The sequence below is a fragment of the Oncorhynchus nerka genome, linkage group LG11, assembly GCF_034236695.1.
Source record: "Oncorhynchus nerka isolate Pitt River linkage group LG11, Oner_Uvic_2.0, whole genome shotgun sequence".
In the NCBI taxonomy this organism is placed as follows: Eukaryota; Metazoa; Chordata; class Actinopteri; order Salmoniformes; family Salmonidae; genus Oncorhynchus; species Oncorhynchus nerka.
This window is the reverse complement of record NC_088406.1, coordinates 16,765,720-16,791,776: the sequence shown is the minus strand read 5'-3', so window position 1 is coordinate 16,791,776 and position 26,057 is coordinate 16,765,720.

Genomic DNA, 26,057 nt, shown 5'->3' with positions numbered 1-26,057 from the left:
ATTTTTTTATTTCACCTTTATTTAACCAGGTAGGCTAGTTGAGAACAGGTTCTCATTTGCAACTGCGACCTGGCCAAGATAAAGCATAGCAGTGTGAACAGACAACACAGAGTTACACATGGAGTAAACAATTAACAAGTCAATAACACAGTAGAGAAAAAAAGGAGTCTATATACAATGTGTGCAAAAGGCATGAGGAGGTAGGCGAATAATTACAATATTGCAGATTAACACTGGAGTGATAAATGATCAGATGATCATGTACAGGTAGAGATATTGGTGTGCAAAAGAGCAGAAAAGTAAATAAATAAGAACTGTGGGGATGAGGTAGGTGAAAATGGGTGGGCTATTTACCAATAGATTATGTACAGCTGCAGCGATCGGTTAGCTGCTCAGATAGCTGATGTTTGAAGTTGGTGAGGGAGATAAAAGTCTCCAACTTCAGCGATTTTTGCAATTCGTTCCAGTCACAGGCAGCAGAGTACTGGAACGAAAGGCGGCCGAATGAGGTGTTGGCTTTGGGGATGCTCAATGAGATACACCTGCTGGAGCGCGTGCTACGGATGGGTGTTGCCATCGTGACCAGTGAGCTGAGGTAAGGCGGAGCTTTGCCTAGCATGGCCTTGTAGATGACCTGGAGCCAGTGGGTCTGGCGACGAATATGTAGCGAGGGCCAGCCGACTAGAGCATACAAGTCGCAGTGGTGGGTAGTATAAGGTGCTTTAGTGACAAAACGGATGGCACTGTGATAAACTGCATCCAGTTTGCTGAGAAGAGTGTTGGAAGCAATTTTGTAGATGACATCGCCGAAGTCGAGGATCGGTAGGATAGTCAATTTTACTAGGGTAAGCTTGGCAGCGTGAGTGAAGGAGGCTTTGTTGCGGAATAGAAAGCCGACTCTTGATTTGATTTTCGATTGGAGATGTTTGATATGGGTCTGGAAGGAGAGTTTGCAGTCTAGCCAGACACCTAGGTACTTATAGGTGTCCACATATTCAAGGTCGGAGCCATCCAGTGTGGTGATGCTAGTCGGGCATGTGGGTGCAGGCAGCGATCGGTTGAAAAGCATGCATTTGGTTTTACTAGCGTTTAAGAGCAGTTGGAGGCCACGGAAGGAGTGTTGTATGGCATTGAAGCTCGATTGGAGGTTAGATAGCACAGTGTCCAATGACGGGCCGAAAGTGTATAAAATGGTGTCGTCTGCGTAGAGGTGGATCAGGGAATCGCCCGCAGCAAGAGCAACATCATTGATATACACAGAGAAAAGAGTCGGCCCGAGAATTGAACCCTGTGGCACCCCCATAGAGACTGCCAGAGGACCGGACAACATGCCCTCCGATTTGACACACTGAACTCTGTCTGCAAAGTAATTGGTGAACCAGGCAAGGCAGTCATCCGAAAAACCGAGGCTATTGAGTCTGCCGATAAGAATATGGTGATTGACAGAGTCGAAAGCCTTGGCAAGGTCGATGAAGACGGCTGCACAGTACTGTCTTTTATCGATGGCGGTTATGATGTCGTTTAGTACCTTGAGTGTGGCTGAGGTGCACCCGTGACCGGCTCGGAAACCAGATTGCATAGCGGAGAAGGTACGGTGGGATTCGAGATGGTCAGTGACCTGTTTGTTGACTTGGCTTTCGAAGACCTTAGATAGGCAGGGCAGAATGGATATAGGTCTGTAACAGTTTGGGTCCAGGGTGTCTCCCCCTTTGAAGAGGGGGATGACTGCGGCAGCTTTCCAATCCTTGGGGATCTCAGACGATATGAAAGAGAGGTTGAACAGGCTGGTAATAGGGGTTGCGACAATGGCGGCGGATAGTTTCAGAAATAGAGGGTCCAGATTGTCAAGCCCAGCTGATTTATACGGGTCCAGGTTTTGCAGCTCTTTCAGAACATCTGCTATCTGGATTTGGGTAAAGGAGAACCTGGAGAGGCTTGGGCGAGGAGCTGCGGGGGGGCCGGAGCTGTTGGCCGAGGTAGGAGTAGCCAGGCAAATGACTTGACAAAAGTGTACAAATGTGTATTCGCATCCATTGGCTAAGTGACTGAAATGCATCAGAAAAGTAATGGGAAGTCCAGGTAAACGACCGAGCGGCCCTGTACACTCACTACGCAAATTACGCACGGGCCCCGCCTCCCCCTCGTGTCAAAGCTGGTGTCAATGTTTACAACTCGGATGAGAGGATGAAGCGGAACCATCCTTCTGGTCACGAAAAGAGAAGAAGAAAACACCATGAGAGTCAATTGTGGGAACAGCGATCAGGTAGACCTGTATTCTCTCCTCTCCAGGTTTGATGTCAGCAAATAACAGTAACGTTAAGTTGATGTGCTGTAGCTCGGCAGTGCATGTCTCTCTCTAGTCTGTCTGTCTTCCTAACCTAGCTGGGCAGTGCATCTCTCTCTCTAATCTGTCTGTCTTCCTAACCTAGCTGGGCAGTGCATCTCTCTCTCTAGTCTGTCTGTCTTCCTAACCTAGCTGGGCAGTGCATCTCTCTCTCTAGTCTGTCTGTCTTCCTAACCTAGCTGGGCAGTGCATCTCTCTCTCTAGTCTGTCTGTCTTCCTAACCTAGCTGGGCAGTGCATCTCTCTCTCTAGTCTGTCTGTCTTCCTAACCTAGCTGTCCATCTCTCTCTAGTCTGTCTGTCTTCCTAACCTAGCTGGGCAGTGCATCTCTCTCTAGTCTGTCTGTCTTCCTAACTCTAGTCTGTCTGTCTTCCTGGGCAGTCTGTCTGCATGCTGGGCAGTCTCTCTAGTCTGTCTGTCTTCCTAACCTAGCTGTCCATCTCTCTCCAGTCTGTCTGTCTTCCTAACCTAGCTGTCCATCTCTCTAGTCTGTCTGTCTTCCTAACCTAGCTGTCCATCTCTGTCTAGTCTGTCTGTCTTCCTAACCTAGCTGGGCAGTGCATCTCTCTCTAGTCTGTCTGTCTTCCTAACCTAGCTGGGCAGTGCAAATCTCTCTCTAGTCTGTCTGTCTTCCTAACCTAGCTGGGCAGTGCTTCTCTCTCTCTAGTCTGTCTGTCTTCCTAACCTAGCTGTCCATCTCTCTCTAGTCTGTCTGTCTTCCTAACCTAGCTGGGCAGTGCATGTCTCTCTAGTCTGTCTGTCTTCCTAACCTAGCTGTCAATCTCTCTCTCGTCTGTCTGTCTTCCTAACCTAGCTGTCCATATATCTCTAGTCTGTCTGTCTTCCTAACCTAGCTGTCCATCTCTCTCTAGTCTGTCTGTCTTCCTAACCTAGCTGAGCAGTGCATGTCTCTCTAGTCTGTCTGTCTTCCTAACCTAGCTGGGCAGTGCATCTCTCTCTTTAGTCTGTCTGTCTTCCTAACCTAGCTGGGCAGTGCATGTCTCTCTAGTCTGTCTGTCTTCCTAACCTAGCTGGGCAGTGCATCTCTCTCTCTAGTCTGTCTGTCTTCCTAACCTAGCTGTCCATCTCTCTCTAGTCTGTCTGTCTTCCTAACCTAGCTGGGCAGTGCATCTCTCTCTAGTCTGTCTGTCTTCCTAACCTAGCTGGGCAGTGCATGTCTCTCTAGTCTGTCTGTCTTCCTAACCTAGCTGGGCAGTGCATCTCTCTCTCTAGTCTGTCTTTCTTCCTAACCTAGCTGGGCAGTGCATGTCTCTCTAGTCTGTCTGTCTTCCTAACCTTGCTGTCCATCTCTCTCTCGTCTGTCTGTCTTCCTAACCTAGCTGTCCATCTCTCTCTAGTCTGTCTGTCTTCCTAACCTAGCTGTCCATCTCTCTCTAGTCTGTCTGTCTTCCTAACCTAGCTGTCCATCTCTCTCTAGTCTGTCTGTCTTCCTAACCTAGCTGTCCATCTCTCTCTAGTCTGTCTGTCTTCCTAACCTAGCTGTCCATCTCTCTCTAGTCTGTCTGTCTTCCTGAACTAGCTGTCCATCTCTCTCTAGTCTGTCTGTCTTCCTAACCTAGCTGTCCATCTCTCTCTATTCTGTCTGTCTTCCTAACCTAGCTGAGCAGTGCATGTCTCTCTAGTCTGTCTGTCTTCCTAACCTAGCTGGGCAGTGCATCTCTCTCTCTAGTCTGTGTGTCTTCCTAACCTAGCTGGGCAGTGCATGTCTCTCTAGTCTGTCTGTCTTCCTAACCTAGCTGTCCATCTCTCTCTAGTCTGTCTGTCTTCCTAACCTAGCTGGGCAGTGCATCTCTCTCTCTAGTCTGTCTGTCTTCCTAACCTAGCTGTCCATCTCTCTCTAGTCTGTCTGTCTTCCTAACCTAGCTGTCCATCTCTTTCTAGTCTGTCTGTCTTCCTAACCTAGCTGTCCATCTCTCTCTAGTCTGTCTGTCTTCCTAACCTAGCTGGGCAGTGCATCTCTCTCTCTAGTCTGTCTGTCTTCCTAACCTAGCTGTCCATCTCTCTCTAGTCTGTCTGTCTTCCTAACCTAGCTGTCCATCTCTCTCTAGTCTGTCTGTCTTCCTAACCTAGCTGGGCAGTGCATCTCTCTCTCTAGTCTGTCTGTCTTCCTAACCTAGCTGGGCAGTGCATCTCTCTCTAGTCTGTCTGTCTTCCTAACCTAGCTGGGCAGTGCATCTCTCTCTCTAGTCTGTCTTTCTTCCTAACCTAGCTGTCCATCTCTCTCTAGTCTGTCTGTCTTCCTAACCTAGCTGGGCAGTGCATCTCTCTCTAGTCTGTCTGTCTTCCTAACCTAGCTGGGCAGTGCATCTCTCTCTCTAGTCTGTCTGTCTTCCTAACCTAGCTGGGTAGTACATGTCTCTCTAGTCTGTCTGTCTTCCTAACCTAGCTGTCCATCTCTCTCTCGTCTGTCTGTCTTCCTAACCTAGCTGTCCATCTCTCTCTAGTCTGTCTGTCTTCCTAACCTAGCTGTCCATCTCTCTCTAGTCTGTCTGTCTTCCTAACCTAGCTGAGCAGTGCATGTCTCTCTAGTCTGTCTGTCTTCCTAACCTAGCTGGGCAGTGCATCTCTCTCTCTAGTCTGTCTGTCTTCCTAACCTAGCTGGGCAGTGCATGTCTCTCTAGTCTGTCTGTCTTCCTAACCTAGCTGGGCAGTGCATCTCTCTCTCTAGTCTGTCTGTCTTCCTAACCTAGCTGTCCATCTCTCTCTAGTCTGTCTGTCTTCCTAACCTAGCTGGGCAGTGCATCTCTCTCTCTAGTCTGTCTTTCTTCCTAACCTAGCTGGGCAGTGCATCTCTCTCTCTAGTCTGTCTGTCTTCCTAACCTTGCTGTCCATCTCTCTCTCGTCTGTCTGTCTTCCTAACCTAGCTGTCCATCTCTCTCTAGTCTGTCTGTCTTCCTAACCTAGCTGTCCATCTCTCTCTAGTCTGTCTGTCTTCCTAACCTAGCTGTCCATCTCTCTCTAGTCTGTCTGTCTTCCTAACCTAGCTGTCCATCTCTCTCTAGTCTGTCTGTCTTCCTAACTAGCTGTCCATCTCTCTCTAGTCTGTCTGTCTTCCTAACCTAGCTGTCCATCTCTCTCTAGTCTGTCTGTCTTCCTAACCTAGCTGGGCAGTGCATCTCTCTCTCTAGTCTGTCTGTCTTCCTAACCTAGCTGGGAAGTGCATCTCTCTCTCTAGTCTGTCTGTCTTCCTAACCTAGCTGGGCAGTGCATCTCTCTCTCTAGTCTGTCTGTCTTCCTAACCTAGCTGTCCACCTAGTCTGTCTGTCTTCCTAACCTAGCTGGGCAGTGCATCTCTCTCTCTAGTCTGTCTGTCTTCCTAACCTAGCTGGGCAGTGCATCTCTCTCTCTAGTCTGTCTGTCTTCCTAACCTAGCTGGGCAGTGCATCTCTCTCTCTAGTCTGTCTGTCTTCCTAACCTAGCTGGGCAGTGCATCTCTCTCTCTAGTCTGTCTGTCTTCCTAACCTAGCTGTCCATCTCTCTCTAGTCTGTCTGTCTTCCTAACCTAGCTGGGCAGTGCATCTCTCTCTAGTCTGTCTGTCTTCCTAACCTAGCTGGGCAGTGCATGTCTCTCTAGTCTGTCTGTCTTCCTAACCTAGCTGTCCATCTCTCTCCAGTCTGTCTGTCTTCCTAACCTAGCTGTCCATCTCTCTCTAGTCTGTCTGTCTTCCTAACCTAGCTGTCCATCTCTGTCTAGTCTGTCTGTCTTCCTAACCTAGCTGGGCAGTGCATCTCTCTCTCTAGTCTGTCTGTCTTCCTAACCTAGCTGGGCAGTGCAAATCTCTCTCTAGTCTGTCTGTCTTCCTAACCTAGCTGGGCAGTGCTTCTCTCTCTCTAGTCTGTCTGTCTTCCTAACCTAGCTGTCCATCTCTCTCTAGTCTGTCTGTCTTCCTAACCTAGCTGGGCAGTGCATGTCTCTCTAGTCTGTCTGTCTTCCTAACCTAGCTGTCAATCTCTCTCTCGTCTGTCTGTCTTCCTAACCTAGCTGTCCATATATCTCTAGTCTGTCTGTCTTCCTAACCTAGCTGTCCATCTCTCTCTAGTCTGTCTGTCTTCCTAACCTAGCTGAGCAGTGCATGTCTCTCTAGTCTGTCTGTCTTCCTAACCTAGCTGGGCAGTGCATCTCTCTCTTTAGTCTGTCTGTCTTCCTAACCTAGCTGGGCAGTGCATGTCTCTCTAGTCTGTCTGTCTTCCTAACCTAGCTGGGCAGTGCATCTCTCTCTCTAGTCTGTCTGTCTTCCTAACCTAGCTGTCCATCTCTCTCTAGTCTGTCTGTCTTCCTAACCTAGCTGGGCAGTGCATCTCTCTCTAGTCTGTCTGTCTTCCTAACCTAGCTGGGCAGTGCATGTCTCTCTAGTCTGTCTGTCTTCCTAACCTAGCTGGGCAGTGCATCTCTCTCTCTAGTCTGTCTTTCTTCCTAACCTAGCTGGGCAGTGCATGTCTCTCTAGTCTGTCTGTCTTCCTAACCTTGCTGTCCATCTCTCTCTCGTCTGTCTGTCTTCCTAACCTAGCTGTCCATCTCTCTCTAGTCTGTCTGTCTTCCTAACCTAGCTGTCCATCTCTCTCTAGTCTGTCTGTCTTCCTAACCTAGCTGTCCATCTCTCTCTAGTCTGTCTGTCTTCCTAACCTAGCTGTCCATCTCTCTCTAGTCTGTCTGTCTTCCTAACCTAGCTGTCCATCTCTCTCTAGTCTGTCTGTCTTCCTGAACTAGCTGTCCATCTCTCTCTAGTCTGTCTGTCTTCCTAACCTAGCTGTCCATCTCTCTCTATTCTGTCTGTCTTCCTAACCTAGCTGAGCAGTGCATGTCTCTCTAGTCTGTCTGTCTTCCTAACCTAGCTGGGCAGTGCATCTCTCTCTCTAGTCTGTGTGTCTTCCTAACCTAGCTGGGCAGTGCATGTCTCTCTAGTCTGTCTGTCTTCCTAACCTAGCTGTCCATCTCTCTCTAGTCTGTCTGTCTTCCTAACCTAGCTGGGCAGTGCATCTCTCTCTCTAGTCTGTCTGTCTTCCTAACCTAGCTGTCCATCTCTCTCTAGTCTGTCTGTCTTCCTAACCTAGCTGTCCATCTCTTTCTAGTCTGTCTGTCTTCCTAACCTAGCTGTCCATCTCTCTCTAGTCTGTCTGTCTTCCTAACCTAGCTGGGCAGTGCATCTCTCTCTCTAGTCTGTCTGTCTTCCTAACCTAGCTGTCCATCTCTCTCTAGTCTGTCTGTCTTCCTAACCTAGCTGTCCATCTCTCTCTAGTCTGTCTGTCTTCCTAACCTAGCTGGGCAGTGCATCTCTCTCTCTAGTCTGTCTGTCTTCCTAACCTAGCTGGGCAGTGCATCTCTCTCTCTAGTCTGTCTGTCTTCCTAACCTAGCTGGGCAGTGCATCTCTCTCTCTAGTCTGTCTTTCTTCCTAACCTAGCTGTCCATCTCTCTCTAGTCTGTCTGTCTTCCTAACCTAGCTGGGCAGTGCATCTCTCTCTAGTCTGTCTGTCTTCCTAACCTAGCTGGGCAGTGCATCTCTCTCTCTAGTCTGTCTGTCTTCCTAACCTAGCTGGGTAGTACATGTCTCTCTAGTCTGTCTGTCTTCCTAACCTAGCTGTCCATCTCTCTCTCGTCTGTCTGTCTTCCTAACCTAGCTGTCCATCTCTCTCTAGTCTGTCTGTCTTCCTAACCTAGCTGTCCATCTCTCTCTAGTCTGTCTGTCTTCCTAACCTAGCTGAGCAGTGCATGTCTCTCTAGTCTGTCTGTCTTCCTAACCTAGCTGGGCAGTGCATCTCTCTCTCTAGTCTGTCTGTCTTCCTAACCTAGCTGGGCAGTGCATGTCTCTCTAGTCTGTCTGTCTTCCTAACCTAGCTGGGCAGTGCATCTCTCTCTCTAGTCTGTCTGTCTTCCTAACCTAGCTGTCCATCTCTCTCTAGTCTGTCTGTCTTCCTAACCTAGCTGGGCAGTGCATCTCTCTCTCTAGTCTGTCTTTCTTCCTAACCTAGCTGGGCAGTGCATCTCTCTCTCTAGTCTGTCTGTCTTCCTAACCTTGCTGTCCATCTCTCTCTCGTCTGTCTGTCTTCCTAACCTAGCTGTCCATCTCTCTCTAGTCTGTCTGTCTTCCTAACCTAGCTGTCCATCTCTCTCTAGTCTGTCTGTCTTCCTAACCTAGCTGTCCATCTCTCTCTAGTCTGTCTGTCTTCCTAACCTAGCTGTCCATCTCTCTCTAGTCTGTCTGTCTTCCTAACTAGCTGTCCATCTCTCTCTAGTCTGTCTGTCTTCCTAACCTAGCTGTCCATCTCTCTCTAGTCTGTCTGTCTTCCTAACCTAGCTAATCTCTCTCTCTAGTCTGTCTGTCTTCCTAACCTAGCTGGGAAGTGCATCTCTCTCTCTAGTCTGTCTGTCTTCCTAACCTAGCTGGGCAGTGCATCTCTCTCTAGTCTGTCTGTCTTCCTAACCTAGCTGTCTGTCTGTCTTCCTAACCTAGTGGGCATCTCTCTCTAGTCTGTCTGTCTTCCTAACCTAGCTGGGAAGTGCATCTCTCTCTCTAGTCTGTCTGTCTTCCTAACCTAGCTGGGCAGTGCATCTCTCTCTCTAGTCTGTCTGTCTTCCTAACCTAGCTGGGCAGTGCATCTCTCTCTAGTCTGTCTGTCTTCCTAACCTAGCTGGGCAGTGCATCTCTCTCTCTAGTCTGTCTGTCTTCCTAACCTAGCTGGGAAGTGCATCTCTCTCTCTAGTCTGTCTGTCTTCCTAACCTAGCTGGGCAGTGCATCTCTCTCTAGTCTGTCTGTCTTCTAACCTAGCTAACTCTCTAGTCTGTCTGGCAGCTGCAGTCTCTCTCTCTAGTCTGTCTGTCTTCCTAACCTAGCTGTGCATCTCTCTCTAGTCTGTCTGTCTTCCTAACCTAGCTGGGCAGTGCATCTCTCTCTAGTCTGTCTGTCTTCCTAACCTAGCTGAGCAGTGCTCTCTCTAGTCTGTCTGTCTTCCTAACCTAGCTGGGCAGTGCATCTCTCTCTCTAGTCTGTCTGTCTTCCTAACCTAGCTGGGCAGTGCATGTCTCTCTAGTCTGTCTGTCTTCCTAACCTAGCTGTCCATCTGTCTGTCTGTCTGTCTTTCCTAGCTGTCCATCTCTCTCTAGTCTGTCTGTCTTCCTAACCTAGCTGTCCATCTCTCTCTAGTCTGTCTGTCTTCCTAACCTAGCTGTCCATCTCTCTCTAGTCTGTCTGTCTTCCTAACCTAGCTGTCCATATCTCTCTAGTCTGTCTGTCTTCCTCACCTAGCTGTTCATCTCTCTCTAGTCTGTCTGTCTTCCTAACCTAGCTGAGCAGTGCATGTCTCTCTAGTCTGTCTGTCTTCCTAACCTAGCTGGGCAGTGCATCTCTCTCTCTAGTCTGTCTGTCTTCCTAACCTAGCTGGGCAGTGCATGTCTCTCTAGTCTGTCTGTCTTCCTAACCTAGCTGGGCAGTGCATCTCTCTCTAGTCTGTCTGTCTTCCTAACCTAGCTGTGCATCTCCATCTCTCTCTGGGCAGTCTGTCTGTCTTCCTAACCTAGCTGGGCAGTGCATCTCTCTCTAGTCTGTCTGCTTTCCTAACCTAGCTGGGCAGTGCATGTCTCTCTAGTCTGTCTGTCTTCCTAACCTAGCTGGGCAGTGCATGTCTCTCTAGTCTGTCTGTCTTCCTAACCTTGCTGTCCATCTCTCTCTCGTCTGTCTGTCTTCCTAACCTATCTGTCCATCTCTCTCTAGTCTGTCTGTCTTCCTAACCTAGCTGTCCATCTCTCTCTAGTATGTCTGTCTTCCTAACCTAGCTGTCCATCTCGCTCTAGTCTGTCTGTCTTCCTAACCTAGCTGTCCATCTCTCTCTAGTCTGTCTGTCTTCCTAACCTAGCTGTCCATCTCTCTCTAGTATGTCTGTCTTCCTAACCTAGCTGAGCAGTGCATGTCTCTCTAGTCTGTCTGTCTTCCTAACGTAGCTGGGCAGTGCATCTCTCTCTCTAGTCTGTGTGTCTTCCTAACCTAGCTGGGCAGTGCATCTCTCTCTCTAGTCTGTCTGTCTTCCTAACCTAGCTGTCCATCTCTCTCTAGTCTGTCTGTCTTCCTAACCTAGCTGTCCATCTCTCTCTAGTCTGTCTGTCTTCCTAACCTAGCTGTCCATCTCTCTCTAGTCTGTCTGTCTTCCTAACCTAGCTGTCCATCTCTCTCTAGTCTGTCTGTCTTCCTAACCTAGCTGTCCATCTCTCTCTAGTCTGTCTGTCTTCCTAACCTAGCTGTCCATCTCTCTCTAGTCTGTCTGTCTTCCTAACCTAGCTGTCCATCTCTCTAGTCTGTCTGTCCATCTGTCCATCTCTCTCTAGTCTGTCTGTCTTCCTAACCTAGCTGTCCATCTCTCTCTAGTCTGTCTGTCTTCCTAGCTGTCCACCTAGTCTGTCTGTCTTCCTAACCTAGCTGTCCATCTCTCTCTAGTCTGTCTGTCTTCCTAACCTAGCTGTCCATCTCTTTCTAGTCTGTCTGTCTTCCTGACCTAGCTGTCCATCTCTCTCTAGTCTGTCGGTCTTCCTAACCTAGCTGTCCATCTCTCTCTAGTCTGTCTGTCTTCCTAACCTAGCTGTCCATCTCTCTCTAGTCTGTCTGTCTTCCTAACCTAGCTGAGCAGTGCATGTCTCTCTAGTCTGTCTGTCTTCCTAACCTAGCTGGGCAGTGCATCTCTCTCTCTAGTCTGTCTGTCTTCCTAACCTAGCTGGGCAGTGCATGTCTCTCTAGTCTGTCTGTCTTCCTAACCTAGCTGTCCATCTCTCTCTAGTCTGTCTGTCTTCCTAACCTAGCTGGGCAGTGCATCTCTCTCTCTCTAGTCTGTCTGTCTTCCTAACCTAGCTGGGCAGTGCATCTCTCTCTCTAGTCTGTCTTCCTAACCTAGCTGTCCATCTCTCTCTAGTCTGTCTGTCTTCCTAACCTAGCTGGGCAGTGCATCTCTCTCTAGTCTGTCTGTCTTCCTAACCTAGCTGGGCAGTGCATCTCTCTCTCTAGTCTGTCTGTCTTCCTAACCTAGCTGGGCAGTGCATGTCTCTCTAGTCTGTCTGTCTTCCTAACCTAGCTGGGCAGTGCATCTCTCTCTCTAGTCTGTCTGTCTTCCTAACCTAGCTGTCCATCTCTCTCTAGTCTGTCTGTCTTCCTAACCTAGCTGTCCATCTCTTTCTAGTCTGTCTGTCTTCCTAACTTAGCTGGGCAGTGCATGTCTCTCTAGTCTGTCTGTCTTCCTAACCTAGCTGTCCATCTCTCTCTCGTCTGTCTGTCTTCCTAACCTAGCTGTCCATCTCTCTCTAGTCTGTCCGTCTTCCTAACCTAGCTGAGCAGTGCATGTCTCTCTAGTCTGTCTGTCTTCCTAACCTAGCTGGGCAGTGCATCTCTCTCTCTAGTCTGTCTGTCTTCCTAACCTAGCTGGGCAGTGCATGTCTCTCTAGTCTGTCTGTCTTCCTAACCTAGCTGGGCAGTGCATCTCTCTCTCTAGTCTGTCTGTCTTCCTAACCTAGCTGTCAATCTCTCTCTAGTCTGTCTGTCTTCCTAACCTAGCTGGGCAGTGCATCTCTCTCTCTAGTCTGTCTGTCTTCCTAACCTAGCTGTGCAGTGCATGTCTCTCTAGTCTGTCTGTCTTCCTAACCTAGCTGTCCATCTCTCTCTAGTCTGTCTGTCTTCCTAACCTATCTGGGCATTGCATCTCTCTCTCTCTGGTCTGTCTGTCTTCCTAACCTAGCTGGGCAGTGCATCTCTCTCTCTAGTCTGTCTTCCTAACCTAGCTGTCCATCTCTCTCTAGTCTGTCTGTCTTCCTAACCTAGCTGTGCAGTGCATGTCTCTCTAGTCTGTCTGTCTTCCTAACCTAGCTGGGCAGTGCATGTCTCTCTAGTCTGTCTGTCTTCCTAACCTAGCTGTCCATCTCTCTCTAGTCTGTCTGTCTTCCTAACCTAGCTGTCAATCTCTCTCTAGTCTGTCTGTCTTCCTAACCTAGCTGTCAATCTCTCTCTAGTCTGTCTTTCTTCCTAACCTAGCTGTCCATCTCTCTCTAGTTTGTCTGTCTTCCTAACCTAGCTGGGCAGTGCATGTCTCTCTAGTTTGTCTGTCTTCCTAACCTAGCTGTCCATCTCTCTCTAGTCTGTCTGTCTTCCTAACCTAGCTGTCCATCTCTCTCTAGTCTGTCTGTCTTCCTAACCTAGCTGTCCATCTCTCTCTAGTCTGTCTGTCTTCCTAACCTAGCTGGCCAGTGCATCTCTTGGTATGTCTGTGTCTTACTGGCCAGCCACTTCCAGAGCTGTGTTCTGTGACTTAGTGCCTGACATATTTGAGAGTGAAATACAACTATGTATTGCGTTTTTTTAATTGAACCTTTATTTAACTAGGGAAGCGAGTTAAGAACACATTTTTATTTTCAATGACGGCCAAGGAACAGTGGATTAATTGCATTCTTCCGGGGCAGAAAGACAGAGTTTTACCTTGTCAGCTCAGTCTCTCAGTCAGGGTTTAGTTACAACTCTGGACTAAATTAACATGGAAAGCAATGGATTGACATTGACTATTGGTTTATATATTTAATTTAAAATGTTGATTAGCTGTTCATACTGGGATATATGGATGCACATCTCTCAATAAATAATAACCAAGTATTCAGCCAAGCCATAGTATAAATAGTATTTTATATTTGAAAATGCATAAAAGGAAATCAGTTTGAATGGGCCTGATGCAGGTTATTTTCTACAATTTACAGGTGCTATGCTTAAGTTTGTCAGTAGAGGAGATGCTGGATCATCAGCCAGTAAAGCACAGACTCAGTTAATCCACATCCAGTACTAACACAGACCCAGTACAGGCAGCTTCATCAAATACTAACACAGACCCAGTACAGCTGGCTTCAGCAAATACTAATACAGACCCAGTACAGGCAGCTTCAGCAAATACTAACACAGACCCAGTACAGGCAGCTTCAGCAAATACGAACACAGACCCAGTACAGCTGGCTTCAGCAAATACGAACACAGACCCAGTACAGGCAGCTTCAGCAAATACGAACACAGACCCAGTACAGGCAGCTTCAGCCAGTACTAACACAGACCCATTACAGGCAGCTTCAGCCAGTACTAACACAGACCCAGTCCCTGCAGCGTCAGCCAGTACTAACACAGACCCAGGTGAAGTACAGGCAGCCTCAGCCAGTACTAACACAGACCCAGTACAGGCAGCTTCAGCAAATACTAACACAGACCCAGTACAGGCAGCTTCATTAAATACTAACACAGACCCAGTCCAGCGGTCTTCAGCCAGTACTAACACAGACCCAGTACAGGCAGCCTCAGCCAGTACTAACACAGACCCAGTACAGGCAGCTTCAGCAAATACTAACACAGACCCAGTCCAGCGGTCTTCAGCCAGTACTAACACAGACCCAGTACAGGCAGCTTCATCAAATACTAACACAGACCCAGTACAGCTGGCTTCAGCAAATACTAATACAGACCCAGTACAGGCAGCTTCAGCAAATACTAACACAGACCCAGTACAGGCAGCTTCAGCAAATACGAACACAGACCCAGTACAGCTGGCTTCAGCAAATACGAACACAGACCCAGTACAGGCAGCTTCAGCAAATACGAACACAGACCCAGTACAGGCAGCTTCAGCCAGTACTAACACAGACCCATTACAGGCAGCTTCAGCCAGTACTAACACAGACCCAGTCCCTGCAGCGTCAGCCAGTACTAACACAGACCCAGGTGAAGTACAGGCAGCCTCAGCCAGTACTAACACAGACCCAGTACAGGCAGCTTCAGCAAATACTAACACAGACCCAGTACAGGCAGCTTCATTAAATACTAACACAGACCCAGTCCAGCGGTCTTCAGCCAGTACTAACACAGACCCAGTACAGGCAGCCTCAGCCAGTACTAACACAGACCCAGTACAGGCAGCTTCAGCAAATACTAACACAGACCCAGTCCAGCGGTCTTCAGCCAGTACTAACACAGACCCAGTACAGGCAGCTTCAGCCAGTACTAACACAGATCCAGGTGAGGTACAGGCAGCCTCAGCCAGTACTAACACAGACCCAGTCCCTGCAGCGTCAGCCAGTACTAACACAGACCCAGTACAGGCAGCTTCAGCAAATACTAACACAGACCCAGTCCAGCGGTCTTCAGCCAGTACTAACACAGACCCAGTACAGGCAGCTTCAGCAAATACTAACACAGACCCAGTACAGACAGCTTCAGCAAATACTAACACAGACCCAGTCCAGCAGTCTTAAGCCAGTACTAACACAGACCCAGTACAGGCAGCCACAGCCAAAAGTAACACAGACCCAGTACAGGCAGCTTCAGCCAGTACTAACACAGACCCAGGTGAAGTACAGGCAGCCTCAGCCAGTACTAACACAGACCCAGTCCCTGCAGCGTCAGCCAGTACTAACACAGACCCAGTCCAGCGGTCTTCAGCCAGTACTAACACAGACCCAGTCCAGCGGTCTTCAGCCAGTACTAACACAGACCCAGTACAGCTGTCTTCAGCCAGTACTAACACAGACCCAGTCCAGCGGTCTTCAGCCAGTACTAACACAGACCCAGTCCAGCGGTCTTCAGCCAGTACTAACACAGACCCAGTCCAGCGGTCTTCAGCCAGTACTAACACAGACCCAGTCCAGCAGTCTTCAGCCAGTACTAACACAGACCCAGTCCAGCGGTCTTCAGCCAGTACTAACACAGACCCAGTCCAGCGGTCTTCAGCCAGTACTAACACAGACCCAGTCCAGCGGTCTTCAGCCAGTACTAACACAGACCCAGTCCAGCGGTCTTCAGCCAGTACTAACACAGACCCAGTACAGACAGCCTCAGCCAGTACTAACACAGACCCAGTCCAGCGGTCTTCAGCCAGTACTAACACAGACCCAGTACAGGCAGCCTCAGCCAGTACTAACACAGACCCAGTCCAGCGGTCTTCAGCCAGTACTAACACAGACCCAGTCCAGCAGTCTTCAGCCAGTACTAACACAGACCCAGTACAGGCAGCCTCAGCCAGTACTAACACAGACCCAGTCCAGCGGTCTTCAGCCAGTACTAACACAGACCCAGTCCAGCGGTCTTCAGCCAGTACTAACACAGACCCAGTACAGGCAGCCTCAGCAAATACTAACACAGACCCAGTACAGGCAGCCTCAGCCAAAACTAACACAGACCCAGTACAGGCAGCCTCAGCCAGTACTAACACAGACCCAGGTGAAGTACAGGCAGCCTCAGCCAGTATTAACACAGACCCAGGTGAAGTACAGGCAGCCTCAGCCAGTACAAACACAGACCCAGTCCCTGCAGCGTCAGCCAGTACTAACACAGACCCAGTCCAGCGGTCTTCAGCCAGTACTAACACAGAACCAGTACAGCGGTCTTCAGCCAGTACTAACACAGACCCAGTCCAGTGGTCTTCAGCCAGTACTAACACAGACCCAGTCCAGCGGTCTTCAGCCAGTACTAACACAGACCCAGTCCAGCGGTCTTCAGCCAGTACTAACACAGACCCAGTCCAGCGGTCTTCAGCCAGTACTAACACAGACCCAGTACAGGCAGCTTCAGCAAATACTAACACAGACCCAGTACAGGCAGCTTCAGCAAATACTAACACAGACCCAGTACAGGCAGCCTCAGCCAGTACTAACACAGACCCAGTACAGGCAGCTTCAGCCAGTACTAACACAGACCCAGGTGAAGTACAGGCAGCCTCAGCCAGTACTAACACAGACCCAGTCCCTGCAGCGTCAGCCAGTACTAACACAGACCCAGTACAGGCAGCTTCAGCAAATACCAACACAGACCCAGTCCAGCGGTCTTCAGCCAGTACTAACACAGACCCAGTACAGGCAGCCTCAGCAAATACTAACACAGACCCAGTACAGGCAGCCTCAGCAAATACTAACACAGACCCAGTACAGCGGTCTTCAGCCATACTAACACAGACCCAGTACAGGGAGCCTCAGCCAAAACTAACACAGACCCAGTACAGGCAGCCTCAGCCAGTACTAACACAGACCCAGTACAGGCAGCCTCAGCCAAAACTAACACAGACCCAGTACAGGCAGCGTCAGCCAGTACTAACACAGACCCAGTCCAGCGGTCTTCAGCCAGTAGTAACACAGACCCAGTCCAGCGGTCTTCAGCCAGTACTAACACAGACCCAGTCCAGCGGTCTTCAGCCAGTACTAACACAGACCCAGTACAGGCAGCCTCAGCAAATACTAACACAGACCCAGTACAGGCAGCCTCAGCCAAAACTAACACAGACCCAGTACAGGCAGCCTCAGCCAGTATTAACACAGACCCAGTACAGGCAGCCTCAGCCAGTACGAACACAGACCCAGTCCAGCGGTCTTCAGCCAGTACTAACACAGACCCAGTCCAGCGGTCTTCAGCCAGTACTAACACAGACCCAGTACAGGCAGCCTCAGCAAATACTAACACAGACCCAGTACAGGCAGCCTCAGCCAAAACTAACACAGACCCAGTACAGGCAGCCTCAGCCAGTATTAACACAGACCCAGGTGAAGTACAGGCAGCCTCAGCCAGTACTAATACAGACCCAGGTGAAGTACAGGCAGCCTCAGCCAGTACTAACACAGACCCAGTACAGGCAGCTTCAGCCAGTACTAACACAGACCCAGGTGAAGTACAGGCAGCCTCAGCCAGTACTTACACAGACCCAGTCCCTGCAGCGTCAGCCAGTACTAACACAGACCCAGTACAGGCAGCTTCAGCAAATACTAACACAGACCCAGTACAGCGGTCTTCAGCCAGTACTAACACAGACCCAGTACAGGCAGCCTCAGCCAAAACTAACACAGACCCAGTACAGGCAGCCTCAGCCAGTACTAACACAGACCCAGTACAGGCAGCCTCAGCCAAAACTAACACAGACCCAGTACAGGCAGCGTCAGCCAGTACTAACACAGACCCAGTACAGGCAGCTTCAGCAAATACTAACACAGACCCAGTCCAGCGGTCTTCAGCCAGTACTAACACAGACCCAGTACAGGCAGCCTCAGCCAGTACTAACACAGAACCAGTACAGGCAGCTTCAGCAAATACTAACACAGACCCAGTCCAGCGGTCTTCAGCCAGTACTAACACAGACCCAGTACAGGCAGCTTCAGCCAGTACTAACACAGCCTCAGGTGAAGTACAGGCAGCCTCAGCCAGTACTAACACAGACCCAGTCCCTGCAGCGTCAGCCAGTACTAACACAGACCCAGTACAGGCAGCTTCAGCAAATACTAACACAGACCCAGTACAGGCAGCTTCAGCAAATACTAACACAGACCCAGTCCAGCGGTCTTAAGCCAGTACTAACACAGACCCAGTACAGGCAGCCTCAGCCAAAACTAACACAGACCCAGTACAGGCAGCCTCAGCCAGTACTAACACAGACCCAGTACAGGCAGCTTCAGCCAGTACTAACACAGACCCAGGTGAAGTACAGGCAGCCTCAGCCAGTACTAACACAGACCCAGTCCCTGCAGCGTCAGCCAGTACTAACACAGACCCAGTCCAGCGGTCTTCAGCCAGTACTAACACAGACCCAGTACAGGCAGCCTCAGCAAATACTAACACAGACCCAGTACAGGCAGCCTCAGCAAATACTAACACAGACCCAGTACAGCGGTCTTCAGCCAAAACTAACACAGACCCAGTACAGGCAGCCTCAGCCAGTATTAACACAGACCCAGGTGAATTACAGGCAGCCTCAGCCAGTACTAACACAGACCCAGGTGAAGTACAGGCAGCCTCAGCCAGTACTATCACAGACCCAGGTAAAGTACAGGCAGCCTCAGCCAGTACTAGCACAGACCCAGGTAAAGTACAGGCAGCCTCAGCCAGTACTATCACAGACCCAGGTAAAGTACAGGCAGCCTCAGCCAGTACTAACACAGACCCAGGTAAAGTACAGGCAGCCTCAGCCAGTACTAGCACAGACCCAGGTGAATTACAGGCAGCCTCAGCCAGTACTAATACAGACCCAGGTAAAGTACAGGCAGCCTCAGCCAGTACTAGCACAGACCCAGGTGAATTACAGGCAGCCTCAGCCAGTACTAATACAGACCCAGGTAAAGTACTGGCAGCCTCAGCCAGTACTAGCACAGACCCAGGTGAATTACAGGCAGCCTCAGCCAGTACTAACACAGACCCAGGTGAATTACAGGCAGCCTCAGCCAGTACTAACACAGACCCAGGTGAAGTACAGGCAGCCTCAGCCAGTACTAATACAGACCCAGGTGAAGTACAGGCAGCCTCAGCCAGTACTAACACAGACCCAGGTGAAGTACAGGCAGCCTCAGCCAGTACTAATACAGACCCAGGTGAAGTACAGGCTGAAATAAAGAGATGGTGGGATGTCCTTACACGTTTAATGAGTATCACCCAGTCTCTGGCTGAAAGAAAGAGATGGTGGGATGTCCTTACACGTTTAATGAGTATCACTGAGTCTCTGGCTGAAAGAAAGAGATGGTGGGATGTCCTTACACGTTTAAATGAGTATCACCCAGTCTCTGACTGAAAGAAAGAGATGGTGGGATGTCCTTACACATTTAATGAGTATCACCCAGTCTCTGGCTGAAAGAAAGAGATGGTGGGATGTCCTTACACGTTTAATGAGTATCACCCAGTCTCTGACTGAAAGAAAGAGATGGTGGGATGTCCTTACACATTTAATGAGTATCGCCCAGTCTCTGGCTGACAGAAAGAGATGGTGGGATGTCCTTACACATTTAATGAGTATCACCCAGTCTCTGTCTGACAGAAAGAGATGGTGGGATGTCCTTACACATTTAATGAGTATCACCCAGTCTCTGTCTGACAGAAAGAGATGGTGGGATGTCCTTACACGTTTAATGAGTAACACTGAGTCTCTGGCTGAAAGAAAGAGATGGTGGGATGTCCTTACACATTTAATGAGTATCACCCAGTCTCTGGCTGAAATAAAGAGATGGTGGGATGTCCTTACACGTTTAATGAGTATCACCCAGTCTCTGGCTGAAAGAAAGAGATGGTGGGATGTCCTTACACGTTTAATGAGTATCACTGAGTCTCTGGCTGAAATAAAGAGATGGTGGGATGTCCTTACACATTTAATGAGTATCACCCAGTCTCTGGCTGAAAGAAAGAGATGGTGGGATGTCCTTACACATTTAATGAGTATCACTGAGTCTCTGGCTGAAAGAAAGAGATGGTGGGATGTCCTTACACGTTTAATGAGTATCACTGAGTCTCTGGCTGAAAGAAAGAGATGGTGGGATGTCCTTACACGTTTAATGAGTATCACCCAGTCTCTGGCTGAAAGAAAGAGATGGTGGGATGTCCTTACACATTTAATGAGTATCACCCAGTCTCTGGCTGAAAGAAAGAGATGGTGGGATGTCCTTACACATTTAATGAGTATCACCCAGTCTCTGACTGAAAGAAAGAGATGGTGGGATGTCCTTACACGTTTAATGAGTATCACCCAGTCTCTGGCTGAAAGAAAGAGATGGTGGGATGTCCTTACACGTTTAATGAGTAACACTGAGTCTCTGGCTGAAAGAAAGAGATGGTGGGATGTCCTTACACGTTTAATGAGTAACACTGAGTCTCTGGCTGAAAGAAAGAGATTGGTGGGATGTCCTTACACGTTTAATGAGTATCACCCAGTCTCTGGCTGAAAGAAAAAGATGGTGGGATGTCCTTACACGTTTAATGAGTATCACCCAGTCTCTGGCTGAAAGAAAGAGATGGTGGGATGTCCTTACACATTTAATGAGTATCACCCAGTCTCTGGCTGAAAGAAAGAGATGGTGGGATGTCCTTACACATTTAATGAGTATCACCCAGTCTCTGGCTGAAAGAAAGAGATGGTGGGATGTCCTTACACATTTAATGAGTATCACCCAGTCTCTGGCTGACAGAAAGAGATGGTGGGATGTCCTTACACATTTAATGAGTATCACCCAGTCTCTGGCTGACAGAAAGAGATGGTGGGATGTCCTTACACATTTAATGAGTATCACCCAGTCTCTGGCTGACAGAAAGAGATGGTGGGATGTCCTTACACATTTAATGAGTATCACCCAGTCTCTGGCTGAAAGAAAGAGATGGTGGGATGTCCTTACACGTTTAATGAGTATCACTGAGTCTCTGGCTGAAAGAAAGAGATGGTGGGATGTCCTTACACATTTAATGAGTATCACCCAGTCTCTGGCTGAAAGAAACCTAGCATTCAGGGGTTCATCAGACAAACTCTTCCAACCAGATGATGGAAACTTCTTAAAACAGGTTGAATTACTGGCAAAATTTGACCCTGTTATGAAAAATCATCTCAGTAAAATTAAAGATGGAGAGACACATGCTCATTACTTGGGACGCACACACAGAATGAGCTGATACAGATTGTGAGTGACAAGATTCTGGAAGCAATAGTGACTCAAGTAAGAGACTCAAAGTACTTCTCCATTATCTCGGACTGTACACCTGACATTAGTCACCAGGAGCAAATGTCCATTATTCTGAGAAGCGTGGCTTTAAAGGGAAAGCCAGAGATCAAGGAGCACTTCCTCTGCTTTGTGAATGTTGAGGTTACAACAGGCTTGAATCTGTCCACCGTCATCTTAGATAAGCTGAACGAGCTGAAGATTGCATTTGAAAATTGCAGAGAGCAAGCTTATGATAATGGGGCCAACATGAAGGGCAAGCACTATGGAGTACAAGCCAGACTGCTGATAAAGCATCCCAGAGCTGTGTTCGCCTCATGTGGAGCACATACTCTAAACCTTCACATTGCAGATGCTGCCAAATCTTCAAAAGATGCAGTTTGGTTTTTTGGGCATGTGAAAAAGCTTTCTTATTTATGTTAATATGCACTTATCTTATGATTTGATAGAAAATATTCTATCCAATAAATTGTGTTTGTTTATACCTCAGTCTGTTCTGTATAGGTCTACTTATTCTTAGACCGACAGATGGAGCAAACTGTTTTAAAGGAGGGATGATTGTAGTAGGAGCACTGGGGTGTAGGAGCACTGGGGAGTAGGAGCACTGGGGAGTAGGAGCACTGGGGAGTAGGAGCACTGGGGTGTAGGAGCACTGGGGAGTAGGAGCACTGGGGAGTAGGAGCACTGGGGAGTAGGAGCACTGGGGAGTAGGAGTACTGGGGAGTAGGAGCACTGGGGAGTAGGAGTACTGGGGAGTAGGAGCACTGGGGAGTAGGAGCACTGGGGTGTAGGAGCACTGGGGTGTAGGAGCACTGGGGAGTAGGAGCACTGGGGAGTAGGAGCACTGGGGTGTAGGAGCACTGGGGAGTAGGAGCACTGGGGTGTAGGAGCACTGGGGAGTAGGAGCACTGGGGAGTAGGAGCACTGGGGTGTAGGAGCACTGGGGAGTAGGAGCACTGGGGAGTAGGAGCACTGGGGAGTAGGAGCACTGGGGAGTAGGAGCACTGGGGAGTAGGAGCACTGGGGTGGCAGGTGTGACTGTGTGACAATGGTAAATGGTTTGCATGGCTTACAGGTCAGGTAGGAGGGCCCCTTAGCAGTGCTAGACAACGAAGGAAAGTTTAAAGAATAGAACAGGAGAAAGCATAATGAGGAAGTCTTTATAATAAATAATTGCCTCCACGTTTCTATGGTGATATTTTGGCTATAAGCTACTCTGAAGCATGACATGCCTGATAATATGAAGTAATGTCCAGGTTTCAAACCATTAAGGAACAGGAAACATAGCGATGCTAATGACAGACCTAACCGTCTTCTGGTAGATGGAAAGGCCTTCCCTACAAAGTAGCCTATGTCTAGCTGGGAGAATGATATCATGATTATTTGCTTCAATCCAGTGGACATTTCTTTGCAAACTCTGTATCTCATGTTCTCCAGAAACACAGCTGACCAAACAACAGGGTTATAGGTGCCTGCACACGGGACTTAATTAAAGGGTAACCACAACACTTGTTCCAGTCCTCAACAGGGTTATAGGCGCCCGCACACTGGACCTACCGTAACCACAACACTTGTTCCAGTCCTCAACAGGGTTATAGGTGCCTGCACACGGGACTTAATTAAAGGGTAACCACAACACTTGTTCCAGTCTTCAACAGTGTTATAGGTGCCTGCACACTGGACTTAATTAAAGGGTAACCACAACACTTGTTCCAGTCTTCAACAGTGTTATAGGTGCCTGCACACGGGACTTAATTAAAGGGTAACCACAACACTTGTTCCAGTCTTCAACAGTGTTATAGGTGCCTGCACACTGGACTTAATTAAAGGGTAACCACAACACTTGTTCCAGTCCTCAACAGGGTTATAGGTGCCTGCACACTGGACTTAATTAAAGGGTAACCACAACACTTGTTCCAGTCTTCAACAGTGTTATAGGTGCCTGCACACGGGACTTAATTACAGGGTAACCACAACACTTGTTCCAGTCCTCAACAGGGTTATAGGTGCCTGCACACGGGACTTAATTAAAGGGTAACCACAACACTTGTTCCAGTCCTCAACAGGGTTATAGGTGCCTGCACACGGGACTTAATTAAAGGGTAACCACAACACTTGTTCCAGTCCTCAACAGGGTTATAGGTGCCTGCACACGGGACTTAATTAAAGGGTAACCACAACACTTGTTCCAGTCCTCAACAGGGTTATAGGTGCCTGCACACTGGACTTAATTAAAGGGTAACCACAACACTTGTTCCAGTCCTCAACAGGGTTATAGGTGCCTGCACACTGGACTTAATTAAAGGGTAACCACAACACTTGTTCCAGTCCTCAACAGGGTTATAGGTGCCTGCACACGGGACTTAATTAAAGGGTAACCACAACACTTGTTCCAGTCCTCAACAGGGTTATAGGTGCCTGCACACTGGACTTAATTAAAGGGTAACCACAACACTTGTTCCAGTCTTCAACAGTGTTATAGGTGCCTGCACACTGGACTTAATTAAAGGGTAACCACAAGACTTGTTCCAGTCTTCAACAGTGGTCTCCTGATGTAGTTTAAGCATTGTTATGGACTTAGAACATACAATTCTGTTGTTTTTCAGTGAAAAAAAGTGTGACTTAGAGAGCGAAAACCTGAACCGGAAAATGTTCAGCTTTAAATTTGAAATGTGATTTCTGACTCAGTTTATCTGTTTCAATACTAGGCCTACTATTAGCCTGCTGCGTAGTACAGTGTGGGTTGACCTGACTGAAAGACCAATATGAGATGTATCATTTTCAGTCATTCAGAGTGTATGTCACCGTTTCTCATATCATTTTCCACGTGCCTTTCCTTCGCAGAGTGGGCCGTTATAAAAATGTTGGCAAAATTAGAGCATACCCACTTCTCCTTCCACCAGTATGCACACACGCATTTACACACACACACACACACACACACACACACACACACACACACACACACACACACACACACACACACACACACACACACTCTCCTGTTGGTTAATGGCTTGTCTGGTGGAACAGACCTTTATCTCATTTAAACCTCCCTCTTTTCATTAGTGATGACACAAGACAACAGAGACACCCCAGCCAGAGGGTCTATGAGTGTTTGTTTTAAACGCTCTCACACACACACCTCCGATGCGACAGACAATTAGCTCCTTCACCCTGAAAAAGAACACATGTCACTTTCCTTTTATTGCGCTGGGTCTGTTTGTGTGTGTGTGTGTGTGTGTGTGTGTGTGTGTGTGTGTGTGTGTGTGTGTGTGTGTGTGATAGTTCCATACGGTAAGGATTTCAGCTGTTCTGTGTCTTTGTGAGGCGAGGCCAGTGTCTTTGTGAGGCGAGGACAGTGTCTTTGTGAGGCGAGGCCAGTGTCTTTGTGAGGCAAGGCTAATTGTGAGGCGAGGCCAGTGTCTTTGTGAGGCGAGGCCAGTGTCTTTGTGAGGCGAGGCTAATAGCAGGTCAATAGGCAGAGGCTCTGAATGTCCTCTCTTCCAGGTCTGTGGTGTTGGACTATTATAGATAGTATACTATAGTATTCATCACAACTGTCAGACTGGCTCAGTGAGATACTGGATCTGGCTCATTCAGACACAGGAACTGGCTCATTCAGACACTGGATCTTGCTCATTCAGACACAGGAACTGGCTCATTCAGACACTGGATCTTGCTCATTCAGACACAGGAACTGGCTCATTCAGACACTGGATCTTGATCAGTCAAACACTAGAACTGGCTAGGTCAGACACCGGAACTGGTTAGGTCAGACACCGGAATTGGCTCAGTCAGACACCGGAACTGACTAAGTCAGACACCGGAACTGGCTCAGTCAAACACAGGAACAGGCTCAGTCAGACACTGGAACTGGATCAGTCAAACACTGGAACTGGCTCAGTCAGACACTGGAACTGGCTCAGTCAGACACTGAAACTGGCTCAGACAAACACTGGATCTGGCTCATTCAGACACTGGATCTTGCTCATTCAGACACTGGAACTTGATCAGTCAAACACTGGAACTGGCTCACTCAAACACTGGATCTGGCTCTGTAAGACACTGGTACTGGCTCAGTCAGACACTAGAACTGGCTCAGTCAAACAATGCAACTGGCTCAGTCAAACACTGCAACTGGCTCAGTCAAACACTGCAACTGGCTCAGTCTGACACTGGAACTGGCTCATTCAGACACTGCAACTGGCTCGGTCAGACACTGGAACTGGCTCAGTCTGACACTGCAACTGGCTCAGTCAAACACTGCAACTGGCTCAGTCAAACACTGCAACTGGCTCAGTCTGACACTGGAACTGGCTCGGTCAGACACTTGAACTGGCTCAGTCAGACACTCGAACTGGCTCAGTCAAACACTGCAACTGGCTCAGTCAAACACTGGAACTAGCTGAGTAAGACACTGGAACTTGCTCAGTCAAACACTGGAACTGGCTCTCTCAAACACTTGATATGGCTCAGTAAGACACTGGAACTGGCTCAGTCAGACACTAGAACTTGCTCAGTCAAACACTGCAACTTGCTCAGTCAAACACTGAAACTGGCTCAGTCAAACACTGCAACTTGCTCAGTCAAACACTGCAACTGGCTCAGTCAAACACTGCAACTGGCTCAGTCAGGCACTGGAACTGGCTCACTCAAACACTGGATATGGCTCAGTAAGACAGTGGAACTGGCTCAGTCAGACACTGGAACTGGCTCATTCAGACACTGGAACTTGCTCAGTCAAACACTGGAACTGGCTCAGTCAAACACTGGAACTGGCTCAGTCAGACACTAGAACTGGCTCAGTCAAACACTGCAACCTGCTCAGTCAAACACTGCAACTGGCTCAGTCAAACACTGCAACTGGCTCAGTCAAACACTGCAACTGGCTCAGTCAAACACTGCAACTGGCTCAGTCAAACACTGCAACTGGCTCAGTCAAACACTGCAACCTGCTCAGTCAAACACTGCAACTGGCTCAGTAAGACACCGGAACTGGCTCAGTCAGATACCGGAACTGGCTCAGTCAGACACCGGAACTGACTCAGTCAAACACAGGAACAGGCTCAGTCAGACACTGGAACTGGATCAGTCAGACACTGCAACTGGCTCAGTCAGACACTGGAACTTGATCAGTCAAACACTGGAACTGGCTCACTCAAACACTGGATCTGGCTCTTTAAGACACTGGAACTGGCTCAGTCAGACACTAGAACTGGCTCAGTCAAACACTGCAACTGGCTCAGTCA